The sequence below is a fragment of the Bison bison genome, unplaced genomic scaffold (genome assembly GCF_000754665.1).
Source record: "Bison bison bison isolate TAMUID 2011002044 unplaced genomic scaffold, Bison_UMD1.0 scf7180017864331, whole genome shotgun sequence".
Taxonomy (NCBI): Eukaryota; Metazoa; Chordata; class Mammalia; order Artiodactyla; family Bovidae; genus Bison; species Bison bison.
In genome coordinates, this window is record NW_011494903.1 from 2,599,584 (window position 1) to 2,607,937 (window position 8,354).

Consider the following 8,354-nt stretch of genomic DNA (forward strand, 5'->3'; position numbering starts at 1 on the left):
TTGCATCACTGACTTGATGGACATGAGTCTGAGTGAACTCCTGGAGATGGTGATGGACAGGGAGGCCTGGCGTGCTGCGATTCATGGGGTCACAAAGAGTCGGACACGACTGAGCAACTGAACTGAACTGAACCTAAGACAATTAAACAGCCAGTTATTTTACCAGCAAAAACGATTTGTTTGGGCTCAGTGAAGAATTGCAATTCAGTACATGCAACTATGGATGAATGACATACAAGTCCTGGAAATCAAGGGTCCTCAATCCCTGGACCGCAGACTGCTACTGGCCCATGGCCTGTTAGGAACTGGGCCGCACAGCAGGAGGTAAACAGTGAGTGAGCAAGCAGAGCTTCATATGTATTTACAGCCACTCCCCACTGCTCACAGTACCACCTGAGCTCTGCCTCCTGTCACATCAGTGGCAGCATAATAAATGTGATGTGCTTGATTCATCCTGAACTCATCCCCCTATCCGTGAAAAAATTGTCTTCCATGAAACTAGTGCCTGACCAAAAAGGTTGGGGATTGCTGCTATAAAGGAGAGGAGTAATCAGAGAAGGCAATGGCACCCCACTCCAGTACTCTTGCCTGGAAAATCCCATGGATGGAGGAGCCTGGTGGGCTAAGTCCAGTCCATGGGGTCGCTAAGAGTCGGACACGACTGAGCGACTTCACTTTCACTTTTCACTTTCATGCATTGGAGAAGGAAATGGCAACCCACTCCAGTGTTCTTGCCTGGAGAATCCCAGGGATGGGGGAGCCTGATGGGCTGCCGTCTATGGGGTCGCACAGAGTTGGACACGACTGAAGCGACTTAGCAGCAGCAGCAGCAGTATAAACAAAAAGTTCAGAGGCGGAAACTAGGAGTTCAAAGTGGCTTTTCATTGGCTGAGTTGTGATGGTCTCTCTTTGGATCATCTATTTCCAGGGAGCTCAGGGAGAAAATCTTTCTCCTAGTTGTACTGGTATCATTTCCTGCCAGAGTGCAAAATCTGTCTCTTCTTGTTGGGATCTGCATTGTCATAGAATGGTACTCTTCTGGCCTCCTGACTCCATTTTAGTGAGGGTTCCTTTTATTAGTAGTAATTCCTGCTTTTGGTATTTTGAGAAAGTGTGAAAATGTTAGTTGCTCAGTCATGTCCGACTTTTTGCAACCCCCACGTACTGTAGTCCACAAGGCTCTTCTGTCCATGTAATTCTCCAGGCAAGAATATTGGAGCGGGTAGCCATTCTTTTCTCCAGGGGATCTTCCCAACCCAGGGATTGAACCCAGGTCTCCTACATTTCAGGCATATTCTTTACCACCTGAGCCACCAGGGAAGCCCTTGGTACTTTGAGATTTCTATCTTATTGTGCCTATAATGTAATGATGTAGCCAAGAGGAGAGCACTTAAATTTGGAATGCTTTTAATTTTATGTAGACAGATATGAATTATATACATATATAATTCATATTATATGTAAATATATACTAATTTTATATATAAATATAATGCACACACTTATATAAGGATTAAAAGCTCAAGCTCTGAAGACCTATTTCTTGGATTCAAATTCTGTCTGATGGGCTATTAATCCTTGGCAAATTCGTTAACCTCTGAGCAATGCAGTTTTTTCATCTGTAAAATGGGGGAATAGTGAAGACTCAATGAGTTCACAGACATAAAAAATTGAGACAGAGCAGTTGGATTATGGGCAGTCAATAGATCTTTAATATTAAACATGAGAAAGAGGAGGAAGAAGAGGAAAAGAAATTATCTTATTTGTGGGAGGATGACAGACATACTGAAAAGCAGAGATCATGTCTTAAACACATTTATGGCCTTGAAAGATTTAGCTGATAAGGGATACTCAGTGTTGTTTAAGAATATAGGTGAATAAATAACAATATAGGGGACTACCAAATTATAGTTAGCTGTAGCTGATGCTTTGCTTACATTGCAGAGGATTCATTAGTAACTTTTGGTGTCATTAAAACTTAATAAAGATCTACAAATGTGACTTCCCAGACTTCTGGGCACATAAAGAATTTGCCTGTGGTGGTGGAGGATCTGGAGTGAGAAATATATCATTATGACCTTTCCTGTCATAATGATATATTTCCTCTAGTTTCCTGCACATTGTACATATATCTGACTTAAATAAATTCAGTATCAAACTCCGTAGTCTGATAGACCCAGCCCTCTCTCATACCCCCTAGATCTTGAGGAATGTGCATCGAGATTTTGGAGTAGATACCAGGTTTGAATCTGGAGTGACTATAGGGAATGTTTTCATGGACTGCTCAACACAGAGGAAGTTAATCTGATGAACTATTTATTCTTAGGTATTTGGGAATAATATGTTATCCCTTGGAAAAGCACTTGCAGTTCAAGGGTCAATGAGTACTAGGGGTCTCCTAGGCTTTTCATTCATCCAGTTTTCACCAAACTGTGTGCCAATGTTGAACATTGAAAGGTTAATAAAAATGGTCCTTGACTTCCAAAGAACCTACACAAACAAACGATTGTTACATTTTAGACATGAATAGAGTAAGTATTTTGGTTGATTTTTCAACTAAATAATTGATTCTTCATTGGAAGCCTCAAATCACACATTGTAACTATTGCCACACATACTGGAACACTATTCTAGAATCTAAGATAGCTCTGGAAGGTAGAATGTAAAGAAATAATGATCTATCCAGGGATTCATCACACACTGTTAACAAACAAACCTCCTTAAATATGTTTTTAATTTTATTCTCTTACCCAGAGCTATTCATACTGATTTTGCTCAGCTTTTATTTAGATCTACAAGCTACCAGGTTTTATATGCTTATGATTACTTGGAGCTTGTAGGAAGCAAATCTTTTCATGTGTGGCCTAAAATAATGTCTGAAAACAATATTTTTAAATGAAATAGTAATCATAAAATACTATTTTTGCTCATTACAAAATTAATATGTTCTCATTGTAGGGAAGGTAGATAACATTAAAAGATAAAGAAAATAGTAGTCTGTCATCATCCATAAAACAAACTGCAAATATTTTGACCCATTCCTTCTAGTATTTGTGTAATTGTGAGCATAATTTCATATATGAATATTAACATCAGAATACATAACTATTAAATTATTATATATTTTTGTTTTGACCTAATTTTTGTGGTACTATTAAACTATCACTGGTTTTTCATAGGACTTTTGAATGTGTTCTTCAGTTGCTCTGCTGCTGCTACTGCTGCTAAGTCACTTCAGTCGTGTCCGACTCTGTGCGACCCAATGGACGGCAGCCCACCAGGCCCCCCCATTCCTGGGATTTTCCAGGCAAAAGTACTGGAGTGGGGTGCCATTGCCCTCTCTGCTTCAGATGCTCAGTCGTGTCCAATTCTTTGCAGCCCCGTGAACTGCAGCACACCAGACTTCCCTATCCTTTACCGTTTGCCGGAGCTTGCTCAAACTCATGTCCATTGATTCGTGATGCCATCTAACCATCTGTCATCCCTATTCTCCTGTCTTTAATGTTTCCCAGCATCAGGGTCTTTTCCATTGAGTCAGCTCTTTGCATCAGGTGGTCAGAGTATTGGAACTTCAGTTCAGTATCAGTCCTTCCAGTGAATATTCAGAGTTGATTTCCTTTAGGATTGACTAATTTGATCTTCTTTCAGTCCAGGGGATTCCACAGTTGGAAAGCATCAATTCTTCAGCATTCAGTCTTCTTTAAGGTCCAACTCTCACCGCCATACATGACTACTGGAAAAACCGTAGCTTTGACTATATATTGACCTTTGTTATTGACATATATTGACCCTTGTTAGCAAAGCAATGTCTCTGCTTTTAATACACTGTCTAGGTTGGTCTTAGCTTTTCTTCCAAGGAGCAAGCGTCTTTTAATTTAATCTTTGCAGTCATAGTCCATAGTGATTTTGGAGTCCAGGAAAATAAAGTCTGTCACTGTTTCCATTGTTTCCCCATCTATTTGCCATGAAGTGATGGGACAGAATGCCATGGCTTTGGTGTTTTGAATGTTGAATTTTAAGCCAACTTTTTTACTCTCCTCTTTTGCCTTCATCAAGAAGCTCTTTAGTTCCTCTTTGCTTTCTGCCAAAAGCGTGGTGTCATCTGTATATCTGAGGTTATTGATATTTCCCCCAGCAATCTTGATTCCAGCTTGTGCTTCATTCAGCCTGGCATTTTGCATAATGTACTCTGCATAGAAGTTAAATAAGCAGGGTTACAATATACCACCTTGATGTACTCTTTTCCAATTTTGAATGAGTCTGTTATTCTATGTCCATTTCTAACTGTTGCTTGTTGACCTGCATACAGATTTCTCAGGAGGCAGGTCAGGTGGTCTGGTATTCCCATCTCTTTAAGAATTTTCCACAGTTTGTTGTGATTTACACAGTCAAAGGCTTTAGCATAGTCACTGAAGAAGAAATAGATACTTTTTTTTCCTGGAATTCTCTTGCTTTTTCTATGATCCAGTGGATATTGGAAATTTGATCTATGATTTTTCTAAATTCAGTTTGTACACTGGAAGTTCTCAGTTCATGTACGGTTGAAGCCTAGCTTGGAGAATTTTGAGCACCTTTCTAGCATGTGACATGAGTGCAGGAGTGTGGTAGTTTGATCATTCTTTGGCATTGCCTTTCTTTGGGACTGGAATGAAAACTGACCTTTTCCAGTCCTGTGGCCATTGCTGAGTTTTCCAGATTTGCTGGCCTACTGAACACAGCACTCTAACAGCATCATCTTTTAGGATTTGAAATTTCTCAGCTGAAATTCCATCACCTCTACCAGGTTTGATCACAGTGATCCTTCCTATGGCCCACTTGACTTCCCACTCCAGGATGTCTGGCTGTAGGTGAGGGATCATATCATTGTGGTTATCTGGGTCATTAAGATCTTTTTCGTATAGCTCTTCTGTGTATTCTTGCCACCACTTCTTAATATCTTCTGCTTCTGTTGGGTCCATACCGTTTCTGTCCTTTATTGTGCCCTATTTGTATGAAATGTCCCCTTGGTATCTCTAATTTTCTTGAAGAGATCTCTAGTCTTTCCTATTCTATTGTTTTCCTCTATTTCTTTGTATTATTCACTTAAGAAGGCTTTCTTACCTCTCCTTGCTATTCTTTGGAACTCTGCATTCAGATGGATATATCTTTCCTTTTCTCCTTTGCATTTAGCTTCTCTTCTTTGCTCAGCTATTTGTAAGGCCTCCTCAGACAACCTTTCTGCCTTTTTGCATTTCTTTTTATTGGAGATGGTTTTGGTCACTGCCTCCTGTACAATGTTATGAATCTCCATCCATAGTTCTTTAGGCACTCTGTCTATTAGATCTAATCCCTTGAATCTATTTATCACTTCCACTGTAACTGTAAGGGATTGATTTAGGTCATACCTGAATGTCTATTTTTTTCTCTACTTTCTTCAATTTAAGTCTGAATTTGGCAATAAGGAGTTCATGATCTGAGCCACAGTCAGCTCCCAGTCTTGTTTTTGCTGACTGTACAGAGCTTCTCCCTCTTCGGCTGCAAAGAATATAATCAATCTGATTTCAGTATTGACCATCTAGTGATATCCATGTGTAAAGTTTCTCATGTCCTTGGAAGAGGATGTTTGCTATGACCAGTGTGTTTTCTTGGCAAAACTATATTGGCATTTGCCCTGCTTCATTTTGTACCAAGGCCAAACTTGTCTGTTACTACAAGTATCTCTTGATTTCCTACTTTTGCATTCCAGTCCCCACTCATGAGGACATCTCTCTTTGGTGTTAGTTCTAGAATGTTTTGTAGGTCTTCATAGAACCGTTCAACTTCACTTATAATAGTTGCCTAATACTTCATCAAAGTTTTACCATAATTTATTTTATTATACTTATATTTGCATAGATTATTCCATTTTTTTTCTATATTATATGCAGTACTGTGAATAAAATCCTGGCAGTGAAATTACTGAATTTTATGTTTTTTTCTAGTTTAACAAATCTGCTGACTCAAGGGTTAGGAAAATGTCCTATGTTTCCCTCTAGATGGTTTGTTGTTTTACTGTTAACATTTAGACCTACAACCCACATAGAACTTATTTTTTTTATGTATCATGTGAGTTGGTGGCCATAGTTTATTTTTTGCTAGGTGCTTATCTACCTGACATAGCAATATTTATTTATAAGATCATTGTAAATATTCTCATTGCAATTCACCATTACCTTTTTCAAGAATTTTTAAATTAATTTTTCATAAATGTGTACTAGTTTTTTAATACATATATTATTTAAGTATAATTGACTTACACTGTTTCAGATGCAAAGCAAGGTGATTCAGTTATACACATATTATTTTTGAAATTATTTTCCATCATAGGTTATCACAAGATACTGACTATAGTTCCCTATGCTATACAGTAAACCTTTGTTGCTTGTTGAATATCTATTTTTAATTAGAAATCTAGCATTCTATTCATACTAACTCAAACAAGTAGAATCAAAATGTCATAATTTTTTAAGTTTTCATTTGTTTTTTCACTCTACTGTCATATTGAATACTTTATCCAACCTTGGGACAAAGCAATAGTGTGTTACTTACTATATTGCTCATTACTTATTTAATGGCAGAAAGTGAAGAGGAACTAAAGAGCCTTTTAATGAAGGTGAAAGAGGACAGTGAAAAAGCTGGCTTAAAACTCAGTATTCAAAAACTAACATCATGGCATCGGATCCTATAACTTCATGGCAAACAGATGGAGAAAAATGTTGAAATGGTGTCAGATTTCACCTTGTGCTCCCAAATCAATGTGGACAGTGACTGCAGCCACTTACTCCTTGGAAGAATAGCTATGGCAAACCTAGACAGCATATTAAAAAGCAGAGTCATCACTGTGCCAACAAAGATCTGTATAGTCGAAGCTATGCTTTTTCTAGTAGTCATGTATGGATATAAGAGTTGGACCATAAAGAAGGCTGAGCACCAAACAACTGACACTTTCAAACTGTGGTGCTGGAAAAAATTCTTGAGAGTCCTTTGGACAGCAAGGAGATCAAACCAGTGAATCCTAAAGGAACTCAACCCTGAGTATTTATTAGAAGGACTGATGCTGAAGCTGAAGCCCCAATTCTCTGGCCACCTGATGCGAAGAGCTGACTCATTGGAAAAGACCCTGATGCTGGGAAAGACTGAGGGCAAGAGGAGAAGGGGACCACAGAGGATGAGATGGTTGGATGGCATCACTGACTCAATGGACATGTGTTTGAACAAACTTAGGGAGATAGTGAAGGACAGAGAAGCCTGGTGTGCTGCAGTTCATTAGGTCACAAAAAGTTCGAAACAACTTAGCAACTGAACAGTAGCAACATTTCTTATTTGTTGTGTAACTTATCACAGCTCTGGATATCTGCTAAATAAGACTTTGAACTTTGTTCTTCCAAAATATCCTAGCTATTGTTTTCTCTTTGTTCTCACATATGTGTTTTTTAAAATCAGACATCAATTTAGAAAGAAACAAGTTGATATTTATTAGAATTACAATAAAAGAATTGATTAATTTGGTGAGAATTGTCATCTTTCCAGTATTGATACTTCTAATCACATATCTCACGTTTATTTTGCTCTTTCTTTCTCTCTTTAATGTTTAGTAGTTTCCCTATAGAGATTTTGTAAATTTTTATTTAAATATGTTCAAATATATGTGACATTTTAATGCTGTTGCTGGTGGCATTGTGTTTAAATTTTAGTTTTATGCATAGTTGTAATTAATACATGGAAATGCAATGGATTTGAGTGTCTTGATGGATCATGTAGCCATTAATGCGTGGTAAGTCACTTCTGTCGTGTCTGACTCTGCAACCTCACGGACAGTAGCTCACCAGACTCCTCATCCATGGGAATTCACCAGGCAAGGGTACTGGAGTAGGTTGCCATGCACTCCTTCAGGGGATCTTCCCAACCCAGGGATCAAACTCACATCTGTTGTGTCTCCTGCATTGGCAGGCAGGTTCTTTACCATTGGTGCCACCTGGGAAGCCCAAGCCACGAATAGTAATCTTTCTAAATTTACTAGTTTTTAATGTTTATTTTGAAAACAGTACTTACAGAGAAGTTGCAAGAATGTGCAAAGTACTCCTAAATATCCACCAGTTAATATTTTGCTCAATAAAGTATGCTCAAGCTACCGCACAATTACAGTCATCTCACACGCTAGTAAAGTAATCCTCAAAATTCTCCAAGCCAGGCTTCAACAGTATGTGAACCATGAACTTCCAGATGTTCAAGCTGGATTTAGAAAAGGCAGAGGAACCAGAGATCAAATTTCCAACATCTGCTGGATCATCGAAAAAGCAAGAGAGTTCCAAAAAAACATCTATTTCTGCTTTATT